This window comes from Loxodonta africana, chromosome 8 (genome assembly GCF_030014295.1).
Source record: "Loxodonta africana isolate mLoxAfr1 chromosome 8, mLoxAfr1.hap2, whole genome shotgun sequence".
In the NCBI taxonomy this organism is placed as follows: domain Eukaryota; kingdom Metazoa; phylum Chordata; class Mammalia; order Proboscidea; family Elephantidae; genus Loxodonta; species Loxodonta africana.
The window spans coordinates 111,784,509-111,812,292 of NC_087349.1; the positions used below are offsets into that span (position 1 = coordinate 111,784,509).

The 27,784-nt window shown below is 41.3% G+C and overlaps 1 protein-coding gene and 1 pseudogene across 3 annotated transcripts in view; one reads left to right on the plus strand and one right to left on the minus strand.

Moving 5' to 3' along the window:
* The window catches only part of COBL (cordon-bleu WH2 repeat protein), a 370,310-nt gene that overhangs the window by 291,927 nt on the left and 50,599 nt on the right, over positions 1 to 27,784 (plus strand). The gene's annotated exons all lie outside the window — the stretch shown is intronic.
* Positions 17,121 to 18,102, minus strand: LOC100657617 (V-type proton ATPase subunit E 1-like; annotated as a pseudogene).

Genomic DNA, 27,784 nt, shown 5'->3' on the forward strand with positions numbered 1-27,784 from the left:
ATCAACTGAACAACAACTGGCTTTTGGTATGAGAGCATTAATCTCATTTTTATAGTCACTCCTTCCTTTAATTAAAATAATCTTTCCCAGCTTTCTGACACTCTGGACTCGCCTGACCTAGAACTAAATGACTTGTGACATTTGTAAAAATCAGGACACATTAATCTTAGAGACTGGCCATTTCTAAGGGTGATCAAAAGAGCAAACTCAGAGTGAGATGACTCGAGACCATTTGCTCAGTTCACCCAACACTGTGAATGAGCAGGGTCATGTTGCACAAACCAGTTACTCCATTTCGGATAAGAATTTGAACAAGATGATCCAGAATCTCCCTCACCTCTCTAAACACTGTAGATTTCAGTTTCTGAAGTCAGGGGCAAGAAAAGTCCACATATGTTTGGTACCTACAGGACACCTGGGTGTAGACCATCATATATTTGGAGCTTTGGGCTCTGATAACATGTGAGTTCATGTCTGGTTCTTTCAAGACACTGGGCAGTCTCGTTGTCTTTAGTCATATTATCCCTAGTCATAGGCTGAGTTTTGCTAATTGGAATTAAGAAAGGACTTAATATATAATAATAAATGAAGTGCTTCCCTAAATAATGTGGTGATCTGATAATAGATCAGAATTTGTGTCTATGATCTTCTACTATCACACTTATTACTAATATTTTCACTATAAGATGGAAAACAAAAAAAGGTTATTCAGGATCAATGTATCCTGATCTATTTCCATCCAAGAAAATGTCTTTAAATGTTGAGGTACCCACTCATGTTTATGAAAGGAAATCACTCACCTAAAGTTACACTGAACCCAGAAGCCAGGGGCACTGAAATAGAAATTTCCTGATGTTACTCCCCTCTTTAGGCAATTCCTCAGTGTCTAGAAAGAATGGCTAATTGAATTTAGCCTTTACAGAAAAGAAAGAAGGGAAAAATAAAGAAAAAAATGAGATGGAATGAAGGTATAGGCATTTGAAAAGACATGATTCTGTTCCAGTCTGTCCTTGAGGTTTAGCACCTCTGGTCAGGGAAAGAATCAATCAGCTGCAGCAACTAAAGCTGATCCTTAGTGTAAATGTGTGGTGTTTGAGCTACGCTCGTGGATGAAGAGCCCCATATCTACCACTCAAAAGAGAAAGCAGGAAAACAAAACATAAAACTAAGTAACCAAAAAAAACCAAACCCACTGCCGTCGAGTCGATTCCGACTCATAGCAACCCTACTAAGTACTAATTACTAATCCTTATACCCACCATCTACACTCAGTGCAGCAAAAACAGCTGTGTGAGAGAGAGAGAGAAATTTAATTTAAACACTCCAAAAAAAAAAAATTTTTTTTTTTTTTAACGCCAGTGGAGGCAAAACCTCATTTAATAAAGCTGTTTGCAGCAGAACTATGAATGTAAGGATGAGAAATCATGTGGGAAATGTATTTTTTAATAATTAAAAGGTGGTGGTTCAGAGAAGAATGAATAAGAGAAACACACAGGTAAAATATGGCAAATTTATTTCATTTACTTAGAGTCCACATTTTTTTTTTTTTTTTTTTGCCAGAAAACATTGAGTGGAAGTCAGGGAATAGGAAAACTGGGACCTCAGTGTTAGTATGGAGAAGCAAGTGGGAACCTTATCTTCCCATTAACTAATACCCTGCAGACATGAGCCTCTGCCCTGAGACTCACCCAGAAATAGTTGACCTGCTAAGAACTTTGACTGCTAGCATGGAGTGGATGCTGTGTGATCAGCAGCCTCAAGGAGAGCACCATAACACACACAGCATGGCACTGGCCTTCAGGCAAGCCAGGAGAAGTATGTGTGTTAAAGACATGGTTGACCTGCAGGCAAGACCCAGCAGAATTTGAGTCAGGCACCTGTCATAAAGGCAGTTGCCCTTGGAGGGTCTGTCAGATACAAGCAAGGATGAAGCATCTCCATTCCAACCTCAGCCAGGCATTGAGAACCTCTTGAAAGGCAGCCCAGAGCAGTAGTAGAGAGAAGGGCCAGAGACCCAGAAGAAAGAGAAATTCATCTAGAACTTCAGAGGGAATATAGAGAGCGAGTCACATTGCGTGATGCAAAGAAGAATTAGCAAAAAGCCCAAATTTCCCCAGGAGTAGAAAGAATGGCAAATAGAAGACAATAAATTCGGGTTGTATTTTGAGATGGAGCTAGGTGCTAACAACAGGGGGAGGGAACGTGGGTGGTTTGGTTGGGAGAGGAACAAATGAACACACAGAAAATGGAGCGGCCCTTTAACCAATTTCTTGGTACCTTATATGGACCTGCTCATACATTGAGCCATTAATGACTTTTCATAGTGTGACCAACTGTCATGTAAAGCTGTCACCTGAAGAAAATGAGTGTTAGAGGCAGGGTGCAGCCAGAGGACTCGAGTCTGGGCCTAACCGGGCAGCTGGAGGACTCCAGGTAAGCCCAGGCTACGAGCACAACTGAGCCCATGGGGAAGGTGACGAGACCCTGGGAAAGGGTTCTCGCTCCACTAAGCAGACACAGTACAAAGCACTCCAAGGGGTCTTTGTGGATGAACCTCAGGCCTTTCCCAAACAAGAAGGCCAGAGTCTGTGAGGTTTCTAGCCTGAGGCATTTCCTAAGTACATTTGCTTCAGAACAGCTTTCCACCCATCTCCTTGCAGGACCAGGTTCTACATATCTTACGAACTGTGGCACTAAGTAAAGAGGGGGGCTGTCACAGTGGTGACATTGCTCAGAGTGAGGATTCAGAAAGGGTTCAGCCAGTGGTCAGATTATAAGGCGCCAGGCAGCCAGTGGCCTCTCAAGCTTGATGCTGGCATCTGGGAACAATTGGGCAGATCAGTGACCCCTCCCTCCCCTCCGCTGGACTTTTTTTTTTTCTTTTTCTTTTTAATTAATAGAGTTTATTTTTTAGAAATTTTAGGTTTACAGAATAATTGAGCAGAAAGTACAGAGATTTCCCTTATATGCCCCCCCCCACACACACACACGCTTGGTTTCTTCTGTTATTAATATCTTGCATTGGTGTGGTACATTTGTTACAGTTGGTGACCCAATATCGATTTATTATTATAACTAAAGTCCATAGTTTACATTAGGATTTACTCTGTGTCATACAGTCCTACGGGTTTTGGAAAAATGCATAGTTTCATGTGTCCACCATTACGGTATCATACAGACCAATTTCACAGCCCTAAAAATGTCCATGTATTCACCCCTCTTCCTTCTGCCCCCTGGCAACCACTGATGTTTTTATCATCTCTGTAGTTTTGCCTTTTCCAGAATGTCATATAATTGGAGTTATATGGCGTGTAGCCTATTCAGACTGGCGTCTTTCACCTAGCAACATGCATTGAAGTTCCTCCTTATATTTTGCGGCTTGATGGCTCATTTCTTTTAATCACTGAATAATACTCCCTTGTACAGACATATCATAGTTTACTTATCCACTCACCTATTGAAGGACATTTCAGTTCTTCCAGTTTTGGGCGATTATGAATAAAGCTGTTAACAAACGTTTGTGTGCAGGTGTTTGTGTGCTAAGTTGTCCTCTCATTTGGGTCAGTGCCTAGAATGTGATGCTAGGTCATATGATAAGACCATGTTTAGCTTTGTCAGAAACTGCAGCCAGGCTTTTTTGATCTACAAATTATTTACACCTCTGCTGCTTCCTCGGCCTCCTCCTGGGAACTAACGCTTTCTGATAACCTCCTCTCCCTCCATCTTCTCTAACCCTATTCTTTGAGAAAGTACTCAAATACCTGAAGATTAGTTTCTGAAATCCCCATGTCACTGAGGTGGTTCTTAGACTTGCCAGCACTGCTAAGAGATTACAAACACTAATGAGTATTGCTACCTGTAGACTGATAACAGACACAAATAGCAGTAATAAAGCTCACGAAAATAGCTTACGCTTATTGAGCTTTTAATACATTCTAGACGCAGCTCTCAGACCTTACGCACTTTATCGCTGCGATTGTCATTACAGCTCCTGGAATGAGGGATTATTATTATTCTTATCCCCGTCCCGTTTTACAGATGAGATAATAAAAGCCTATAGAGACTGCCTAATTGTCTCAAGTCCACAGTAGATGAATCAGCACAGTGTAATATAATTGTTCAAAATGACAGAAAAGATGCAGGAGAAAAAAATGTGGCTTTAATCTCTTGAGTATAAAATGAGTACATAATACTATAACGGGGTAAGCTATCTGATTCTCTTTACATATTTAAGAAATTTTGGTATGCGTTTATCATAAAAGCTTCTTAAAAAATAAAGAAGGAAAAGCAATAAAATGTAAACCCTGGTTACCTTTGGGATAAGTGATTGTTTTCTTTCCAATTGTTTGTATTTTGCTGACGCTCTCTACTAGACAGAAAGAAAATAAGTGTTATATTTAATACACCATGAATTCTACTAGAAAAACCCTGGTAAAATGTGGTTGTAGTAAAAAAAAAAAAAAAAATTGCCATTGAGTCGATTCTGACTCACAGCGAGCAAGCGACCCTACAGGACAGAGTAGAACTGCCCCATAGGGTTTCCAAGGAGCAGCTGGTGGATTCCAACTGCTGACCTTTTGGTTAGCAGCCACTGCACCACCAGAATTTTTTCTAAAACTTAATGAGATAGAAGGGATGACAGGGTTGACTGGTTTTCCTTCCAAAGGAAGGTAGATAAGACAGGTTCGTTACCCACCCCACAAGACACACACACACACACACTGCTGTTGAGTGGATTCCAACTCATGTGTTGCAGAGTAGAACTGCCTCTTGGGTTTTCTTTATGGAAAGTTCCTGCAGGGTGTAAACAGTTTGTGCTCAACTATGAACCAAAAGGTTAACAATTTTAACCCAGTGGCACTGCAGAAGAAAGGTCTGGAGATCTGCTTCAGTAAAAATTAAAACCAAAAAAAACCAAACTGTTGCCATCGAGTGGATTCTGACCCAGAGCAACCCTATAGGACAGTGTTGAACTGCCCCATAGGGTTTCCAGGAAGCAGCTGGTAGACTCGAATGGCTGACCTTTTGGTTAGCAGCCTGTCTCTTAAGCACTGCACCACTAGGGCTCGCAGTAAAGATTACAGCCAAGAAAACCCTATGGAGCAGTTCTACTCTGTAACATGTGGGGTCGCCATGAGTCAGATCAACTCTACAGCAATGGGTAGTATTATTAGTAACCTTTAAGGAAGCAGATTTCCAGGTCTCTTTTGTGGAGTCAGTGCGTGGGTTTGAACCACCGCCCTTTAGGCAAGCTGCCAATCGCCAACAGTTCTTACTACCCAGGGACCTCATTACCTCCCAAGGGACTGCATATAACTTCAAATCCTTGGGAGTGGCGTTGAAAACCTAAATCTGAAGCATCAGCATGTCAGGCGAGGTTATTTTGGATACTGGTGAGTTTTGCTGAGGTGAGTGTTTTCTAACCAATAAAGCCAAGTTATTTTAGGCCGTCACAATGGTGAGTTAGACAGGTGGTTTGTGTGTGAAACGTTTAATTTACTGGCTTTGTAGTCTGTTGACTTTGGATAAGGCTAGAAACAATTCTGTACAGGTTTCTTCAAATGATGGGCTGTGGTGTTGATCTTATCATTATTACAAGCAGATTCACATCACCAAGACAGGCTGGACTTGGGCAAGAAGGGCTCCCAGAAAAAATAATGGCATTACTTCCCATTGTTGTTTGCTAACCTTTCCATATTGTATTAGGTGGTGGTGTGTATGTGTGTGTGTCTCTCAGAAAAGAGTAATCTGTGAGCACAGTTCGTAGTCAGTAAGCATTTCTCCAGTCACTTTTGATTATATGTTAACTTTTTGTGATTCCTAAATAATAAAGGGAACTTATCTTGAAATAAGGTCAGTGGTTTGAATCTACCAGCTGCTTCTTGGAAACCCTATGGGGAAGTTCTGCTCTGGACTGGATGCCGGTGGGTTTGTTTTGTTTTGTTTAATCTGGAAACAAGCACCTAGAGTCTTTCCCATGTTAAAATTATGGTTTATACATTAGTCCAGACCCCAGTTACAGTTTGAATAAACCATCTTCACTCTTTGCTACTCAATTTGTCCCAAGTATCAGGCTATTTATACAAATTATTAATATGGCAAAAATAAATTGTCCTACAAAATAGAGTCGGTGGGGGGAGTTAGGTGAAGCTGCAGGCCCTGGGAATGAGGCAGGAATGTGAGACAGGTCATCCTTTGAGACTCATACTTTAATGCAGTCATTGAGGAAAGCTTGTTTTCACCAGGTCACTTTTAGAGACCTCTCTTGCTAGCTTTATGACAGCCTTTTTGACACCTGTGACATTTGAGTCTTACTCCTGTCTCTCAGCCATTTCCCCAAACCTCTCAGGATCCTACTTTCCTTCTGTTCTGCTTAATCAGTACCTCCAGCCTCACAGGAGAACTTCCCCCTACCTCTTCACAGACACCGCACCCTACCCCTTCCCACTTCTCCCCTGGGGTCCTTCATCTCCCTCCCTCGCCATACCATTATACCGTTTCTTTTCTGCTTGTTGTAGACATAATTGACAACCATTTGGGAAGTGTTTTGTTTTCCTAAGTCACTTATTACATCTTCCTGAAATTGTTCTAATATCATTTCAATAAGTAATTATATCAATTCAACTTCTGTTCTAAAGAAAATGTCACTTTAACTTTGCTGAGGGATTTTTTGGCAACTTCTCACAAAATGGAAGAAAGGTAAAGAGCCCTGAGATGCAGCATGGAATCTGCCAATTTAGGAAAGTAGAAAATCATTCCTGCTTTTTGATAGCAGGGGCTGAATCTGAGTTTTAGAAACTGACCTTTTGTTGGAGATGCAGCTGTTTTTCAAATGTCTTTGAAATGTAGCCATAACAAGGTTTCAATATTATGAGGAGGGAAAACCACGTGGTGATACAAAGGTTTAAGTGTAGATTGTTCTCAGCCAGGGCTTAGCTAGGCGAGCAAAACCAAGAGTGAACTGTGCCAGGTAACCCGGGGAAGGTGTTCTGAGGCAGGGCTTCTTCAAGTGTGGTCCCCGGACCAGCAGCATCAACATGACCTGGGAGCATGTGAAATGTCCTCGGGCCCCACTCCAGACCTTCTGATCCAAGAACATGGGACCTGGCAATCTGTGTTAGCCGGCCCTCCAGGGGATCTGACTCAGGCCAAGGTATTAGTGCAACAGAAAATAGAGGTGTGGGCATTCTGGGTTAAAGAAGGAATGTCACTGGAGATGGCTGGCCTCACGGAGGAGGGAGAGGCTTGAGCTGCCCCTGGAGAAAGATGAATACTTTCAGGAGGAAAGAGAAGGGCATTTTCTGAGCAGAACTTTAGGGAATAAATGCATCAAGTGGAAATGCCTGTAATAGCAGACTCTGAAACGTTCTCCTCCCTTGACTTCTGAGAGACTGTTCTCTCCTGGTTTCATGCCTACCCACAACAATTCAGTTCTCCTAGGTGTCTCACTGTGTCCTCTGTCCCTGAAGGGAGAAAAGGTTCAGAGCCTGGGTGACTGGGCAATATTCCTACAGCTGACACAGGGAAGGATATGGAAAGGAAACAATTTAAGTTAAAAGCAAGGTCAAGTTCCTTCCATTTTCAGAAATATTGTGGACTAAGTACCCTGAAAACCACTTCTGCCACAAAGCACCTTGAAATGCTGGGTTTTGTATAATGAACACCATATTAAATGTATAGCCAAGTTTGCAAGAGGGTAAACGAGATTGCTATTGGCTAGAAAATGAAATTATAAATAGAAGCACAAGGGTGAGCTGGTAGGCTCTGGGCTTCAAGAGAGAGTGGGGTTGGTCTCAGTTATCCAGAGGCCTTGGTGGGAGATAGCAGACAAGGCATTGTGCTGCAAGGCTGAGCGAGACCCTGAAAGCACTCTTCCCTCCATGAAGAGGACTAGAAAGAAGCCTCCTACCCCCTTGCCCCCAGCACAGGGAGTTGCTTCCCGTTCTAGTGTGACGAGGTCCAGCCTGAGGTGTTGAGAAATTGACACCTAAAAGGTCTTTTCCTGATGATACCTTGTCTCTGTGGTAGGGGAGTGTCTTAGTCATCCAGTGCTGCTGTAATAGAAGTACCACAAGTGGATGGCTTTAACAAAGAGAATTTATTCTCTCACTATCTAGTAGGCTACAAGTCCAAAATCAGGGTGTCGGCTCCAGGAGAAGGCATTGTCTCTCTGTTGGCTGTGGAGAAAGGTCCCTGTCATCAGTCTTCCCTTGGTCTGGGAGCATCTCAGCACAGGAACTTCAGGTGCAAATGACACTCTTTGCTCCTGGCACTGCTTTCTTGGTGGTATGAGTTTCCCATGTCTGTCTGCTTGCTTCTCCCTTTTATATCTCAAAGGAGATTGGCTTAAGACACTACCTAATCTTGTAGGCCTCATCAGTATAACTGCTGCTAATCCATCTTATTACATTATAGTGATAGGATTTACAACGTATAGGGAAATCACATCAGGAGATAAAAATGATAGACAATCATATAATCATACAAGGGAATCATGACCTAGCCAAGTTGACAGATATTTTGGGGGGACACAATTCAATCCATGACAGGGAGGGAAGCTTAAAATCAACCCAGGCCTCTTACGGTATGTAGTCAGAAAGGAACTCATCCATAGGACAGTTGGTGAGAAAGAAAAAGATACTACAGTAGCTTCAATTCAACTGCAAAATGTCAGCCTCTAGAAAAGCCCAGCCACGCAGGCAGCAGAGGAGCAGAACAGAAGGAGAACGAGGGTAAACAAGCTGAAAATCATAGGTGGAAGGCCTTAGGAGTGAGAAGATGGCCCGAATTCCAGGACAGGAACTATGGGCAGAAAGATGTCCTTACACTTGTCATCTGGAAATATTGTGTTTCGTAGATTTTACAAGTGGTAAAACTTAGGAAGCCATCAGTGATAAAATAAAGGGACAAAAGTGGCTAAGAAAGAACTTCGTAGTTTATGTTAAAAGAAAGACAAAAGTAAAAAGTTTCATTTTTATATTTGTTTGTTTTTCCCTAAAAACACCTGGCAAAATGATTTATTACTGAAAAGTGGTGATAATTTTGTCTCTAACCACTGACCCCAACTTTTGGGTAGGCAGTGGTTAAGCTTTTGACTGCTAACCATAAGGTCAGCAGTTTGAATCCACCAGCCGCTCCTTGGAAACCCTGTGAGGCTGCTCCACTCTGTCCTGTAGGGTAGCTATGAGTCACAATCAACTCAATGACAATGGGTTTTTTTTTTTTTTTTGAAAGAGGAGTGGGGAGGTGAAGATGAGAAGCTGACGTTCAGTGAGACAGATGGACGGGCTATGTGTTAGACAGAGCTCTGGGTGCCCTGGGAGGTGTGGGAAAGGCAGGTAACTCCGCCAGCTCTCACATTCTCACTTTCTCATGCTCTTGCACAGTGGTGGTTACCAAGAAACAGCGCCAAGGTTCCAGACCGAGTCTACCACACTCTCAAGCTTACCGTATTTCATCATGCCACATGACATTCTCTGTAAATAACCTGTAATGTAGTCTCTTCTTTATCACCAAAGAGGTTAGGCTTTGATGCCTAGACTAACATTTGACAAAGAATAGCCTTTTCCATTACTGAATACAAAAAATGTTAATTATTTCATCAGAAATTTAAACCACATAGCTGGTCTGCTCGAGGAGACCTTCCTTAGTATCTACAGGGCCCTGGCCCCCGAAGGTCCTCTCATTTTTCACAGTGCGTGGGAATTGTGATCCATGGCATTGAAGCAGGAGCACACACAGGCTTGTTGAATGTAGGTTATCTTCATCACTTCAGGCAAGAGAATGGTCCAATTCTTTTTCTTTCCTATAATACATAAATGACCTGTTTTATTCATAATTTAAATCACAGTACATTTATTTAAATAAATTAAATCAAAGGGGTTTTGAGGCAGTTTTTTGTGTAGATCCCAAAACCTGTTGCCATCAATGCTGACTCATAGCAACTCTATGAATCCTAGAAAAAAAAATGCAATAATTTTTATTTTAAATACTTTAAAATAATAAAAATATATTTTATTAATGCCACTTATAAAAGAAAACACTTGCCTAAAGTGGTTTAAGATCAACACCAAGGTAGCTCAGTGACATGTGGTAGAAGGAGGTGAAGGGATGAGAGGATCTGTGCTAAAATAATATTAAATACGGAACTTGATTCTGAGCTTCCTGGGTACCAAGGTGTTGTGGGTTGAATTGTGTGCCCCAAAAAATACGTGTTGTAAATCCTAACCTCTGTGCCTGTGGTTATAATCCCATTAGGGAATGGGTTGTATTTGTTATGTTAATGAGGCAGGATTAGTGAAGGGTGTATCTTGAGTAAATCTCTTTTGAGATATGAAAAAGATTAAACAGAGGGAGAGATAGGGGAAGATTGATGCCCAGCCACATGGGGATTTCCAAGAAACCAGGAAACAAGCAAAGAGACAAGGACCCTCCCCCAATGCCAACACAGAAAGAAAGCCTTCCCCTATAACCATCACTCCAAATTCCAACTTCTAGCCTCCTAAACTGTGAGACAATAAATCTCTGTGTTAAGGCCATCCACTTGTAGTGTTTCTCTTATGGCAACACTAGATAACTAAGACACAAGGCAAAGGGGGGAGGGTACTGGGTCAAATGCACACATTCATTTAATGAAATGGGAAAAAAAGGAAGAACTTAATTTTAGGCCAAATTAGATACTTTTATAAAAGACTTTGAGTAATGTAATAGGTAATATCTTCAACAATAATTCCACATAAAATGAAAAATATTCTTCAATTGACCTTTTTTTTTTATATCAGCTTTGCTGTTGTTAGCTACCGTTGAGTTGAGTCAGACTCATGGAGACTTTAATGTATAATGGAACAAAATATTACCTGTCATGTGTCCTCCTCACTTAGTTTGATTCAAACCAGCAAGTTCAAGCCCATCCTTGCCGCTGTGTCAATCCATCTCACTAAGGGTCTTCCACACACTCGGCCCTCTACTTCACTAAACACGATGTCTTCCTCTAGCCATTGATTGCTCCTGAGAGATCAAGATCAAGCAAGAAAGTCAGACAGTGTTCTGTTATGATCTGTAAGGTTTTCATTGGCTAATTATTGGAAGTAGATTGTCAGACCTTTCTTGTTAGTCTGTCTTAGTTGGAAGCTCCACTGAGACCTGTCCACCATGCATGACCATGCTGGTTTTTGAAACACTGTTGGCAGAGCTTCTAGGATCACAGCAACATGCAAGCCACCCGGTATGACAAACTGAAAGATGGTTAGTGGCATCAACTTTAGATCAATAATAATGGCTGATCAATGCATTATAGAAAGCTATGTAAAAGCAAAAGTATAGAAAACTAAACACGTACTTTGCTCTCTAGAGTTCTAATGATAAAGGGATAAAAGCTGGAAGAATCTAGCAGAGAAAATGGACTCAGATGTCACATGACTTAGCCCTGCTTTATATCAGACCCAAGTGGTAATCAGTTCGAGGTGGAGCCCTTTGGCAAGTCCCTGAACCTCAGATTTTCTGAGTTGTTGATTAAATAAATTTCATGTGCTTTAATACACTAGACAATCTCTAGACAGAATTTCTGTTTTGATGATGAAAACTACAGCATTAGCGTCTGTTCTTGCCAGCATGAACTGCCATACTCCTCCCCACCCTTCACTCCCATTACAGGGTAAAAATAAGTAGTCCCCAGAAATACCAAAGAAATGAGTGAAATTTTTTTCTCAAAAAGTAGTTTTGAATATATTGAAATCCCTGGACAAATGGAACCAAGATTTGTTCCATACAATGCAGAAGAAAATATTTTGGCCTAAAAACCAAAAAAAAAAAAAACAAAAACGCATATTCTGACTCATAGTGACCGTATAGGACAGAGTAGAACTGCCCCATAGGGTTTCCAAGGAGTGGCTGGTGGATTTGAACCGCTGACCTTTTGGTTAACAGCCTAGCATTTTAACCACTGCATCACTAGGGCTCCTCCTTTGGCCTAGAAAAGTTTAAATGCAGGCATTTCCAGTAAGATTCATTTATCATTTTGGGAGGAAAGAACCTGAGTTTGACTCTTGCCTGACGTGTGATTTTGTATGATTTTCAATGGACTTGCCCCTTCTACAAACCTGGCAGGGTCTGGTACTGCAACACATACACTCAAATGAAATAATTTGTTGACTGGAGCTTCCTTTATAATTTACAGTATAACCCAACCAGTTGTCATTGAGTTGATTCTGACTCGTGGCAAGCCCATGTGTATCAGAGCAGAACTGTGCTCCATAGGCTTTTCAGTGGCTGATTTTCAGAAGTAGATAGCCAAGCCTTTCTTCCAAGCAGCCTCAGGATGGTGGACTCAAACCACCAATCTTTTGGTTAGCGGTCAAGTGTGTTAACCCTTTGTACCACCCAGGGACTCTGTTTGCAACATAGAAATAATGATATTCACACTGCAGGGGGCCATGTGGACTAGCTACGGAGGTTGGTAGGTAAGTCATCTCCACTCGAGGATTGCAGAATGTCAGAACCCAATTATGGTTTTCAAATATCAACTAAATTGTACAGTTACCTCATAGGCATGCAAAAACTGAATAATTGAAAAGAAAACAAGAAGAATTGATGCATTTGAATTGTAGTGTTGGCATAGAATTTTGAATATACCAGGGACTTCCAGAAGAACAAACAAATCAGTCTTAGAAGCAATACTACTAGAATGCTTCTTAGAAGCAGGGATGGCAAGACTTCATCTTGCTTGTTTTGGATGAATCATCAGGAAGGACCAATCATTAGAAAAGGACATCATATTTGGTAAAGTAGAGAATCAGCAAAAATGAGGGAGACCTTCAATGAGATGAATTTCAACAGTACTACAAAAATGGGCTCAAACATAACAAAGATCACGAAGCTGGCACAGGACCAGGCCAGCTTTTTGTTCTGTTAACACTTTAAGAGATCTTCTGCAGCAGATTTGCCCAGTGCAATGCATCTTTTGATTTCTTGACTGTTGCTTTCATGGGCATTGATTATGGATCCAAGTAAAATGAAATCCTTGACAACTTCAGTCTTTTCACTGAGTCAGAGCCAACTTAATGGCAACTAACAGCAACAACGTAACATTTTAGAATACCCCTAAAGACATATAATATCAGCATATAGGAGGAATCCTTTTTATCCCTTTGCTCAAACAAGCACATGGAAACTAAATGAAACTTCAATTTCAGCATGGCTGAACTGAGTATAAGGACTGTGAACCAAAGTCAGCATTGTGGCCACTGAGAGAAGTCAGCCTCCTTGTACAGATGGAGCATAGCCCCAGACATACACTTCCCTTTCTTTCCCTCATGGAACTCTGCTTGCCCAGTCCTGGTGCAAGTACCACACCCAAGGCTACTATCATTAGGCTTCGTATTGTATACTAAGATAAAAATGATGTTCACATGTGCAAAGGAAACCTACTCCCTACCATTACTGAACAAATGAAGAACAAGCAAAAATCACTAAACAAAAATTTTTTTAATGCATGAAAGATGGATAACAAATTGACTAGAGGAACTAACTTCAAAGGAAGTAGAGTTAATTTAGGAACCAAAGAAAACTTAAATATATTTTTCATCACTGCCTTAGAAAACTTTAGATTATCACCTCTATAAAATGGGGCAGTTCTACTCTGTCCTATAGGGTCGCTATGAGTCGGAATCGACTCGACGGCAGTGGGTTTAAATCAAGAGAAGATTATTATTGAAAAATAAATAAGTGAACATCAGAAAGTTCTTGGAAATTAGATACAAAACCTTGGAGATGTAAACATTTAGACGCATTTTTGGTGAAATTTTTGATATCCAAGCATACAGAGAAAAATATTTCTAGCTTTTAGAGATAAGGTTGTAGATAGCTGGGAAAGAATAATGCTTGTATATGATTTCTGATCTATGGGGCAGGATACTAGAAAACAGTGGCACTGAGAATATGGTCCTGAGGAAGAAGGATTTTGATCTGAGTCTTAGATTTATTGATTATGATAGTCAAGGATGAGGTTAAAATGGAGACATTGTCAGACAAAAAAAAAGGGTTTAGAAGGTATACCACTCTAAACTAAATTATCTCAAAAAAATTATGCAAGTGTGCAATTCAAATAATAGAAAATATATCTAGGAAAGGGAACATATGCACCCGTGAAATTTAATACAGTTTTTAAATAAAGGTTCCTATAATAGAAGTACTATAATAGAAGTACTATAGTTAGGTATAAAGGGAAACCCTGGTGGTGTAGTGGTTAAGTGGTACAGCTGCTAACCAGTGGGTCGGCAGTTTGAATCCACCAGGCGCTCCTTGAAAACTCTATGGGGCAATTCTACTCTGTCCCGTAGGGTCGCTATGAGTCGGAATCAATTTGATGGCACTGGGTTTGGTTTGGTTTTATAGGTATACAAAATCAGAGTAATTTAGACATTAATTAATCAGGGCTCTTTGGTTTTAAGAGACAGAAACATGTCTTGAAGTAGTTAAACAAAAAATTTTTTTTTCCTTTTGGCTCACATAACTGGGAATTCCAAGGGCTGTGTCTTTGTGACTAGCATGGCTGGGTCCTCGAGCTTAAACACTGTCTTGGAGTTGTGTTTCTCTCCATCCCTTGGACAAGTTCTCTCCATGTTTTTGTCAAAATGGCTACAATTTACCCAAGACTCATATTCAATCCATTTATTCCTGATGCCCAACAAAAAGATAAAACACTGGCGTAATGTCGAGCACTTAAATAACTCTAATGACTTGGCAGCAAATTCTTTGGTACATCGTGTGGCTTTCCAATTTTTCTGTCCAATCAGATTGATAAAAGGGCTGAGTTGTCAGATTATAGATCATCAGACAATTTTGTGATAGACTAATTAATTAGGTGGTTTTTTGCATATCCCATGGCCGTCGATTCTGACTCAGAACTATCCCATAGGGTTTCTGAGGCTGTAAATCTCTATGGAAGGCAGACTGCCACACCTTTCTCCTGTGGAGCCGATGGTGGTTTTGAACCACCAACCTTTCAGTTAGCAGTTGGCTCCTTTTTTAGCATGTATCAGAGGAAAAAAAACTGAGTAGAGTGATATCACTATAACAAAACCCTCTCAATTCACCTTTACTTATGTGAACAAGGTTTCTAAGTGCTTTAAAAAAAAAAGTGCTTATATCTATGAAAATGAAAAATATGAATTGAATTTCTGCCCAGCCCTACCTCATTTTAGCAATAAGTAATATGAGATGCATTCCAATGACATTTTACCTTTTTGTTGAACAAATGTCACAATTTCTAATATATTCATGCAGTTTCTATTGACTGTTGCCTATTAAGTATCATAATAATAACTCGATTTATAGAAAAAAAGAATTTAACACTCCCGCCTCATGGTGAAGGAAATAAAAATTAAATTTCAACTTATATTCATGTTTTATAAAGAGGTTTGATCAACAAAAAACTCACACGCATAAAAATGTGTTCAATAAGGGTGAGATTCCGTGGGCTAGTGAAGTAGAAATAAACGTTCAAGAGAGTCATGTTGTAACACTCCAGCCTGTTAAAGGAAGAGCTCATTCTTATAGGGAGGGCGGTGGGCATCACAATACTGTGATAGTCAGATTGCTTTGGATACGTTTTAAAAGGTGAAGACACATTTCTTTTTAAAATATCAATATTTACAAAGCAGTAGAAATTACATCTGTTGCAACCAACCGAAATCATGATGGAAATTTTCAGATCTCAATTAAAAATGCAAGAGAGAGGGTACTTGGTTTTTCAGAATTATCTTGGGGGATGTGTGAAAAAAAACTACCAAACTACATCATGTCAGTTTGCACGAGGAGATTAGGAGCCCTCTGCAAGTAGCTACCTTATTTCCCCCTTTATTCCCAGTGCCTAGAACAGAGTCACCCAAATCAGCATGAATGGGGCTCAAGGATGTGCACTGTTTGTGAACAGCACATGGAAACCATAGGCATCGGTGGGGAATGGAGAGAGATCGTGTCTTTCTTTGGAACATTTTCTCTGGGCCGTGTTAACTTGGTGAAACTGACTGTTGAGAAATCGCCTTTCTTAATGACCAGAAAAAAAAAAATCCCATAGGATACAGAATCTTTAATTTGCATTTAAAAGCAAATGCAAATTTCCATTTGAAGCCATTGGTGGTTCCAAAAAAAAAAACCAAACCCACTGCCGTTGGTTGAGTAGATTCTGACTCACAGCGACCCTATAGGACAGAGTAGAGCTGCCCCATAGAGTTGCCAGGGAGGACCTGGTGGATTCAAACTGCTGACTTTTTGGCTAGCCCCTGTAGCACTTAACCACTACGCCACTAGGGTTCAGTGGTAGAATTCTCACCTTCCATGCAGGAGACCTGGATTCCATTCCTTGGCAATGCATTCATGCAGAGCCACCACCCATCTGGCCGTGAAGGCCTACGTGTGGCTGTAATGCTAAACAGGTTTCAGCAGAGCTCACAGACTAGGAAGAAAGGTCTTGCAATCTAATTCCAAAAATCAGCCAGTGAAAACTCTATGGCTCACAACAATTCAATCCACAACCAATCACTGGGATGCTGAAGAACTGGGCAGTGTTTCATTTCATTGTGTGTGGCGTCACTATGAGTCAGGGTTCAACTAGACTCGACAACAACATTAAAAATCTATTACAAAAGTACTTGGAAGGTATTTATATTTGGTGTTAGAAATTTTCTTTCATGACTTTGTAAAAGAAAAACTCAACGGAACTGGTACCAGACTGAGATTGATTGTATTCAACTCGAGGAAGTAGTAGTGCTAAATGAGCATTTTCTTCTTCATACTTAAGCTACGGAATTTTCTTTTTTTTTCCCACATAAACGTTTTCATTTAATAAATAAAGCATATTTTCATGGTTTAGATTTTAAATTACATTTACAGATGAGGAAAACTTCTGGGCCCAACTAGGTAACAGTGAAGCTACTACAGCTGGAAGGTAATACATGCCCCACACACGCTTTAAACCTAAAGCACAGAAACTTGAAAGCAGAGAGCACCAACACGTCACCCTTGAGACTAGATACCTGGAGCTAGAAAGAGCAGAGGACCCAGTGAAGTTCATGCAACCACTGTCTGTTTCATGCTGCAGAACCTTCATGCTGCAGAACCAACTGAAAGTTGTGTTGCTTTTAGATGAACTAGAGTAGGTTCCCAAACATTGTAACTGAAACTAGCTCCTATTGGTAATAATTTAGGCCAAGGGCATTGACTGCAGTAGGGTATTCCACTGATAAATAAAGAAGAATTTTAGAACAGCAAAGAGAAGTTTGCATAGATAATCTTGGTTCTTCAAATATCAGAAACTTCCATGTCCTATCAGTAGAGGAGTGGCATGAATTCTACCACCAAAACGCTTAGTCCAACAACTTCCTGTTGGCATTGGCACCAAACAAGGCTCCCTGTACTTCTGGCATCTTCTGCTGGGCTATGAGATCCGGCTTTCTAGGGTTTTGGAAACCTTTATTTTACGATCCCCATTATAGATATCAACACCACCAGCTATGCCCTCAGGCAGGTAGGCCTCCTGATCAATTGGACATCAACATCTTTTTTGGTGATGAGTTTGTACATCCAAAAAAAAAACCATTGCCGTCGAGTCAATCCTGACTCATAGCATAGGGATTGCTTTTTGCACCACGGCCTTTACAAGAAGAGAATCCTGTTTCCTGCAACGAACAGTCATTCAGGGCTCCAGCAACTGGTACAAACCCTGAAGGACCAGTCGATCCAGCAACACTTGGTACTGTGTTATATCTTTTACCACCTTGCTGAGTCTCTGTTTTGCCTCATTTAATAGGTCTGTGATAAGGTCATCTCTTGCTCTGAGGACTTGCAGTCTTGCTTCATTCATCAAATTGGATATCTGAATTTTCTTCTGCTGCTCAGTTTGTTCAATTTGTTTTTCTCTCATAGTATCTTCTCATAGTATTCCATAATCTTCAGTCTTTGGGTTTGCACAAGACAACCTTTCTCAATGTTGAATTCTTCTTCTGCCTTTGCATCTGTTACTTCTGCTTTCTTACCAGCTTCTTGCTCGATGAAAGCCATCATGTGCTTAATCCATTTTTGAACGTCAGCATCACTGAGGGCCATGGCAAAAGCTTTGCTAGGCCTGTGGGCAACAGCCTGGAGTTTAGGTTTGAAGGGGGCGGTGGAAGGAACGAGAACTACAGAATTTTCCAAAGCTTTCATTTAGATATAATAACATGTGAACCGTGGGATTACATACTTTAGGTGGATAACAATGAAAGGGTTAATAGTCTTTACTTGGCCCCTGTGGCTAGTCATTTGGAAGAGAATTTAATCAAAATTCTCTGCAAAAACAAATTGTGTTTTTCCACATTTGAAAAAATCCTACAATAATAACTTTTTAGTTCAAAAAGGTTGTTGTTCATGCCTTAAGAAAAGAGCAAATTTGCCGGTGCATTAATTAACTCCAGAATAATGACAACACTCTGAGGGCAGACAGAAAATAGGATAAAGGCAATGTTATTCTGTTTTAAATTTGTAATTAATCACGATCAATTTGTGTTTCCATAGTATATTTTGATTTGGAATTTCCAAGAATGATACGGTTTTAAATCTAGAATGGATTTAGAGTTCATCAAGACCAACTAACCCCCTTGGTTTACAGAAAAGGGAAAGGATCGTCCAGAGTTCAAGGTAGAACTTGGACTTAAATGTGGAATTCCAGCTTTTAAGCGAATCCTTCTCTTGTAGCCCCTGGGCTTCAGGCCAAAGTCCCTGGACCACTGGCTTTGGTCGAAGTGCCCCAGAATCTGTGGTGGGGTGGAAAGTGGGGTACCCAAAAAGAGGACAGGACCTGGGCCCCTAGTCTCACTGCAGCCAAAGCAACTCTATGTTCTCTTTTATGATTTGGGCTTATGTTTAGAATTGATGAAGAGAAAACAGTCTCCTGCACCATTAGCTCATTCAGAAATTGTCAAAACATGTTATAGCTCATGGGGCTAATAATCATTGGAACCAGCCAAAAGGAGAAAAGGGGAGCAGGATGATCGAGTACGGGATGTCTGATTCCAAACAAAAGGTCCTTAGGCTGTTAGAGCAGACTGCATGGGAAAGAAATCAGAAGTCCCCACCAACACTGACTCAGGCTGGGGCCTCATGGGACTATTAGTTCCTCTCTCCAAGCTTATGCTCCCTTAGATCGTCCCTCTTGGGGCATTTGGGGAAAAGGTGCTCACCTCACAATGTTTTTGCACCTGGGATGTCTGTTCCTGAATCTCAGCTCCCCTCTATCCCATCCCCTGTCCTGGGTTCTGAGGTCAGCACAGGCATTATTACTTCCTCAGAAAACTACACACATCCCACCCTCCTCATAAGGTCCATCCCGGTGTTATGGGCTCACATGCACCCTTGTCCCTTCTGCTTTGGTCACTGACACAGTTGCCCCTAAGCTTCTCTATGACTCCCCGATATGTTTTTGCCCCCTCCCTAGGCTCAGGTAGGCTCTCTGAAGGCAGGGGCTCCCTCACCCTGCATCTGCTCAGCACCATTTCCCACTGCCTGGCACAGAAACATGGGAGCCCTCATGAAATATTCATTGGTAGATTCAAGGTGTGAGGCCTGTATTCTGCCATGTGGGCAGCGACCTGATGATGGGGCCCTGGGGAAGTTTATCCATGGGAAATAGAGGCTAACAGCAAGGGGGAGCTCTGGTATCAACGCTCTGTATATACATTTGTGTGTATGCTTTAGGTGAAAGTTTACAGAACAAATTAGTTTCTCATTAAACAATTAATACACAAATTGTTTTGTGACATTGGTTGCCAACCCCGTGATATGTCAACAGTCTCCCTTTCTCCACCCTGGGTGCCCCATTTCCATTTGTACAGTTTTCCTTTCTCTTCCTGCCTTCTCATCTTTGCTTTTGGGCAAGTGTGCCCATTTAGTCTCATATACAGGACTGAACTACAAAACATGTTCCTCATATGTGTTATTGTTTGTTTTATAGACCTATCTAATCCTTGGCAGAGGGGTAAACTTCGGAAGTAACTTCAGTTCTCAGTTAACAGGGGGTCCAGAGGCCGTACTCCCGGGGTTTCTCCAGTCTCTGTCAGGCCAGTAAGCCTGGTGTGTGTGTGCGAGCGTGCATGCGTGCGTGCATGTGTGTGTGTGTGCGTGAATTTGGATTTTATTCTATATTTTTCTCCCACTCTGTCTAGGACCTTCTATTGTGATCCCTGTCAGAGCAGTCGGTACCTCAGGCTGATGAAAGCTGTGGTAGTTATGGTCCACTAGTCCTTTGGACTAATAGTTCCTTTATATCTTTGGTTTTCTTCATTTTCTTTTGCCCTGGACAGGATGGGACTAGTAGATGTATCTTAGATAACCGCTCATAAGCTTTTAAGACCCCAGATTTTACTCACCAAAGTTCGGATATAGAACATTTTCTTTATAAACTATGTGATGCCATTTGATCTAGATTTCCCTCAAGACCATGGTCCCCAGCCCTCAGCCCAGTAACTTGGAACCTCAGAGATTTTGGATGTATCTATAAAGCTTCTATGACTTTGCCTTGGTCAAGTTGTGATGACTTCCCCTGTATTGTGTACTGTCTTTCCCTTCACCAAAGTTACCAATTATTTACTATCTAGTCAGTGTTTTTCCCTCCCTTCCCTAGTAACCATCAAAGATTTTTTTTTTCTGTGTGCAAACATTTTCTTAAGTTTTTATAATAGTGGTCTCATATACTATTTGTCCATTTGTGATTATTTCACTCAGCATAATGCCCTCCAGTTTCATCCATGTTGTGAGATGTTTCCAGATCCATCATTGTTCTTTATCCTTCGGTAGTATTCCATTGTGTGGATGTACCATATTTTGTTTATCCATTCACCTGCTGACAGGCATTTAGGTTGTTTCCATCTTTTCGTTATTGTGAATAATGCCACAATAAACATGGGTGTGCATATGCCTATTCGTCCAACAGCTATTATTGCTATAGGATATATTCCTAGGAATAGGATTGCTGGATCATGTGATAGTTTTTTAAGGAAGCACCATATCATTTTCCAAAGTAGTTGTACCATTCTACATTCCCACCAGCAGTGCATAAGAGTTCCAATTTCCCCACAAACTCTCCAACACTTGTTATTTTCTGTTTGTTTGTTTTATTAGCGCCAGTAATGTCGAAGTAAGATAATGTCGAAGTAAGATAATGTCGAAGTAAGATAGTGTCTCATTGTAGTTTTGATTTGCACTTTTTCAGTGGCTAATGATAGGGAACATCTCCTCATGTGTCTGTTAGCCACCTAACCATCTTCTTAGCTAAAGTGTCTTTTCATATCCTTTGCTCCTTTTTTCATTGGATTATTTGTTTTTTTGTTGCTAAAGTGTTGGAATGTCCTATAGATTTTACAGATTAGACCTTTGTCAGATATGTCATAGCCAAAAAACTTTACCTCAGGCTGTTGTTGTTGTTGTTAGGTGCCATCGAGTCAGTTCTGACTCAAAGTGACCCTATGCACAACAGAATGAAACACTGCCCGGTCCCGCGCCATCCTTCCAATCATTATTATGCTTCAGCTCATTGTTGCAGCCACTGTGTCAATCCACCTCATTGAGGGTCTTCCTCTTTTCTGCTGACCCTGTGCTCTACTGAGCATGATGTCCTCCAGGGACTGATCCCTCCTGACAACGTGTCCAAAGTATGTAAGACACAGTCTCGCCATCCTTGCTTCTAGGGAGCATTCTGGCTGTACTTCTAAGACAGATTTGTTCGTTCTTTTGGCAGTCCAATATTCTTCATCAACACCACAATTCAAAGGTGTCAACTCTTCTTTGGTCTTCCTTATTCATTGTCCAGCTTTCACATGCATATGATGCGATTGAAAATACCATGGCTTGGGTCAAGCGCACCTTAGTCTTCAGGGTGACATCTTTGCTCTTCAACACTTTGAAGAGGTCCTTTGCAGCAGATTTGCCCAATGCAATGCATCTTTTGATTTCTTGACTGCTGCTTCCATGGCTGTTGATTGTGGATACAAGGAAAATGGAATCCTTGACAACTTCAGTCTTTTCTCCGTTTATCATGATGTTGCTCGTTGGTCCAGTAGTGAGGATTTTTTTTTTTTTTCTTTATGTTGAGGTGTAATCCATAATGAAGGCTGTGGCCTTTGATCTTCTTTAGTAAGTGCTTCAAGTCCTCTTCACTTTCAGCAAGCAAGGTTGTGTCATCTGAATAACATAGGTTGTTAATGAGTCTTCCTCCAGTCTTGATGCCCTGTTCTTCATATAGTCCAGCTTCTCATATTATTTGTTCAGCATACAGATTAAATAGGTATGGTGAAAGAATACAACCCTGACGCACACCTTTCCTGACTTTAAAACAATCACTATCCCTTTGTTCTGTCTGAACAACTGCCTCTTGATCTATGTAAAAGTTCCTCATGAGCACAATTTAGTGTTCTGGAATTCCCATTCTTCGCAGTGTTATCCATAGTTTGTTATGATCCACACAGTCAAATACCTTTGCATAATCAATAAAACACAGATAAACATCCTTCTGGTATTCTCTGCTTTCAGCCAGGATCCATCTGACATCAGCAATGATATCCCTGGTTCCACGTCCTCTTCTGAAAGTGGCCTGAATTTCTGACAGTTCCCTGTCCGTATACTGCTGTAGCCATTTTTGAGTGATCTTCAGCAGACTTTTGCTTGCGTGTGATATTGTCCTATAATTTCCACATTCAGTTGGATCACCTTTCTTGGGAATAGGCATAAATATGGATCTCTTCCAATCAGTTGGCCAGGAAGCTGCCTTCCGTATTTCTTGGCATAGATGAGTGAGCACCTCCAGCACTGCATCTGTTCGTTGAAACATCTCAATTGATATTCCATCAATTCCTGGAGCCTTGTTTTTCGCCAGTGCCTTCAGAGCAGCTTGGACTTCTTCCTTCAGTACCATCGGTTCCTGATCATATGCCACCTCTTGAAATGGTTGATTATCGACTAATTCTTTTTGGTATAATGACTCTGTGTATTCCTTCCATCTTCTTTTGATGCTTCCTGCATCATTTAATATTTTCCCCACGGAATCCTTCACTATTGCAACTCGAGGCTTGAATTTTTTTTTCAGTTCTTTCAGCTTGAGAAACGCTGAGCGTGTTCATCCCTTTTTGTTTTCCATCTCCAGCTCTTTGCACATGTCATTATAATACTTTGTCTTCTCGAGAGGCCCTTTGAAATCTTCTGTTCAGTTCTCTTACTTCATCAATTCTTCCTTTTGCTTTAGCTGCTCGACGCTCAAGAGCAAGTTTCAGAGTCTTCTCTGACATCCATCTTGGTCTTTTCTTTCTTTCCTGTCTTTTCAGTGACCTCTTCCTTTCTTCATGGATGATGTCCTTGTTGTCATTCCACAACTCATCTGGTCTTCGGTCACTAGTGTTCAATGAGTCAAATCTGTTCTTGAGATGGTCTCTAAATTCAGGTGGGATATACTCAAGGTCATATTTTGGCTCTCGTGGACTTACTCTGATTTTCCTCAGTTTCAGCTTGAACTTGCATATGAGCAATTGATGGTCTGTTCCACAGTCGGCCCCTGGCCTTGTTCTGACTGATGATATTGAGCTTTTCCATCGTCTCTTTCCACAGATGTAGTCAATTTGATTTCTGTGTGCTCCTTCTGGCGAGGTCCATGTGTATAGTCGCCATTTATGTTGGTGAAAGAAGGTATTTGCCATGAAGAAGTCATTGGTCTTGCAAAATTCTGTCATTCGATCTCTGGCATTGTTTCTGTCACCAAGGCCATATTTTCCAACTACTGATCCTTCTTTGTTTCCAACTTTCGCATTCCAATCGCCAGTAATTATCAATGCATCTCGATTGCAGGTTCGATCAATTTCAGACTGTAGCAGCTGATAAAAATCTTCTATTTCTTCAGCTTTGGCCCTAGTGGTTGGTGCGTAAATTTGAATAATAGTTGTATTAACTGGTCTTCCTTGTAGGCATATGGATATTATCCTATCACTGACAGCGTTGTACTTCAGGGTAGATCTTGAAAAGTTCTTTTTGACGATGAATGCAACACCATTCCTCTTCGAGTTGTCATTCCCAGCATAGTAGACTATATGATTGTCTGATTCAAAATGGCCAATACCAGTCCATTTCAGTTCACTAATGCCTAGGATATTGATGTTTACGCGTTCCATTTCATTTTTGACAATTTCCAATTTTCCTAGATTCATGCTTCGTACGTTCCAGGTTCCAATTATTAATGGATGTTTGCAGCTATTTCTTCTCATTTTGAGTCATACCACATCAGCAAATGAAGGTCCCGAAAGCTTTACTCTATCCACATCATTAAGGTCGACTCTACTTTGAGGAGGCAGCTCTTCCCCAGTCGTCTTCTGAGTGCCTTCCAACCTGGGGGGCTCATCTTCCGGCGCTATATCAGACAATGTTCTGCTGCTATTCATAAGGTTTTCACTGGCTGATCATTTTCAGAAGTAGACTGATGGGTCCTTCTTCCTAGTCTGTCTTAGTCTGGAAGCTCAGCTGAAACCTGTCCTCCATGGGTGACCCTGCTGGTATCTGTATACCGGTGGCATAGCTTCCAGCATCACAGCCACACACAAGCCCTAACAGTAAGACAAACTGACAGCCTGTAGGTTCTCTTTTTGCTCTTTTGGTGAAGTCTTTTGATGAGCAAAAGTGTTTAATTTTTAGACGATCCCAGTTATCTAGTTTGTCTTCTGGTGTTTGTGCATTGTTACTTGTGGTTTGTATACTATTTATGTTATATATTAGGTCCTCTAGCATTGACCCTATTTTTTCTTCCATGATCTTCATAGTTTTTGGTTTTATATTTAGGTCTTTGATCAATTTTGAATTAGTTTTTGTGTATGGTGTGAGTATGGGTCCCGTTTCATTTTTTTTTACAGATGGACATCCAGTTTTGCCAGCATCATTTCTTAAAAAGACTGTCTTTTGCCCATTTAATGGACTTCAGTCCTTTGTCAAAGACCAGCTGACCCTAAGTGGATGTATTTACATCTGGGTTCTCGATTCTGTTCCGTTGGTCAATGTGTCTGCCGTTGTGCCAGTACCAGGCTGTTTTGACTACCATAGCTATATAGTAGGTTCTGAGGTCAAGTAGTGTCAGTTTAGAGGCAGTGTCCAGTAATCCCCAAAAAGTCTGATTATTTCCTCTTCCCCAGTGGACAGTCGCTCTAGTAAATGACCGTAGGTCCCCTTGGGGATGGCTGGGAGAAAGATTAACAGCATATGTTTTTGTCAGTGTGTTGAAGTCCTCCCTCATCGGCACGCAGCCTCCCCTTCACTCAGGGGGTTGTGGGTCTGTAAACTTGCTCAAGTCCAGGAATTGATTGAGGGGCCATGAATCTTTATTCTGGCAATTCGAGTTAGATTGCTGTTCACGTAGAATTCTTCTGCTTGTATGGATCAAGAAAATACTTAGTGGATTTCTTACTTATTTCACTCCTAGGGACACCATGACTAAGAAACCAATGCCATAAGTCCATACAAGTTAGGCTTTTCTGATTAGTGCTCTGACTACTGTAATGACTGCCACCTTTTCTTTGTCAATTGAGTGCCACTACTTGGTCCCTACCACCAATCAGCTCCATTGTTGTTAGGTCTCTTAATTGGCCCAATCAACCACATTGTAGTTAAGTCTCTTAGTTCAGTTAGGGCATTTCCGACTGTCAGATCTGACTTACATAAAATAGCAAGCACAGCAGTCTTCAAGAATGCTGGGGCCCCCTTCACAAATTTGTTCCTCACTGTTGTGGTAAAAGGTGTGCCCTCTGGGCACTCCATGTGTGGGTCTGTGGGTCTAACCTGATGAATCCACTCTAGCATGCCAGTTTCCCAAAGCCTTTGGATACCTACTACTACAGTATACCAAGGCAGGTCTGCTACTTCATCTTGATTTAGTGTAGGCCACCACATAATCCATGCTTCAGTGACACAACCAAATAAACCGTTATGTCCTTTCCTAACCTCTCAAGCTGAAACATTGAATGAAGAATCTGTGCTTAGTGGGATCATATCAATAAACTCAGAATGATCCATCTTTATGTTCTTTGCACCATTATCCCACACCCTTAATAGCCATTCCCACATGTATTCTCTAGGTTTCTGTTGTACATATTGTACAACAAACTTTTTTTTTGGAGTGTAGTGTACCTCCACCTGGGTCACACTTTGTATTTCACCTTTTGTCTTGCTGGGATTTAAGTCTAGTTATAGGAAACTCTATGGGGCAGTTCTACTCTGTCCTGTAGGGTCGCTATGAGTCGGTCGACTCGACGGCACTAGGTTTGGTTTGGTTTTTATAGGTCTAGAAGCCAAAATTGGTGGTGGAGATGTCTTTTGAGAACATTAAGCATTGCCATGTAAGGTATCTGCCTCAGGCGATGCCCCAGGCAGTGACTCAGACAAAGGCGTTTTAGACACAGCGGGGTTAATCTCATTAGATGGGGGTGGAGGGATAATGGTTTTGCTGGGAAGGGTGGCTTAGCAGACAAACATGGAATAATCTCTTGGGAGTGAGAGGGTTTGTCCTGTTGGCAGGAGTGATTCAACAGAATTTAGGGGCTGAGTGTCTCCAGTTTCCTGATTATCTGCCCATATGTCCCCATCCCAAGTTTCAGGATCCCATCTCATCCCAATCAGTGCCATCACTTTAACTTCAGACACTGTTTGAGGTTGGGAATTGAGTTGGCATTGTAATTCAGCCACTCTTACGATAAGCCTCTAGGTTTGATTTTCAGCAATATCAGCCCTGTAACTAGAAGAAATAAGGCTTTCTTTCAAGGCACAAGTGGAAACTTTGAGGTCATTTATGCAGTGCTTGAGTTTTAACTCTAAAGCCCTGAGTTCCTCTCTTCTTTCACTACTTTCTTTAGCAAAAGTAGGACCAACCAACCAGCTTCCTAATACTTCTCATTATGACAAATTGTAGGAAGGTATCACACATGTGATCACCCAGAGCCTTGCCTTTCACCAGTACCTGATCTATTGGTGGTGATATTTTGCATATTTGTATTGCCACATCACACCATGGATTAGCAATGCCCTCTTTACTACTTGAAGCAGAATCATCAACACCTTTAAGACAAAACAGACTTGAGAAGCAATTTAGAACATTCAACCTTATAATTTTGTTTTTCTGGAACCACTTTCAGTACCAAATGACTTAGGCTGGGTTCTCTAGAGAAGCAAAACCAGTAAAGCATATAAATATATAGAGAGAGATCTATATCAAGGAAATGGCTCACGAGATTGTAGAGACTAGAACACCCCAAGTCCATGGGTCAGGGTAGAGGCCTCTCCTGATTCACATAGCCAGAGGGACTGGCAAACTCAGGGTTGGCAGGTCAGATAGCAGGGCTCTCATTCAAGGCCTGCGAAGAAGATCGTCAGATCCCAAGATCAGCAGGCAAGACGGCAGGTAAGCTGCTAGCTCAAGTCCCAAGAACCAGAGGTCAGATGAACAGGAGCCAGCTGCAGGATCCAGAGCCAGCCAAAACCCAAGAGCCTTGCCAGAAAGTCCACTTATATTCAGTGTGGGCCACCCCCAAGGAAACTCCCTTTCAACTAATTGGCTACTCACAGCAGATCCTATCATAGAAGTGATTGCATTATATCAGATCTCATCGTGGAAGTGATCACATCATCATACAACTGACAAACTACATCATAACTACCAAACCACTGAGAATCATGGCCCAGCCAAGTTGACACACATCCTTAAGGATCACACCTACTGTGTGCTCACACCTCCCTG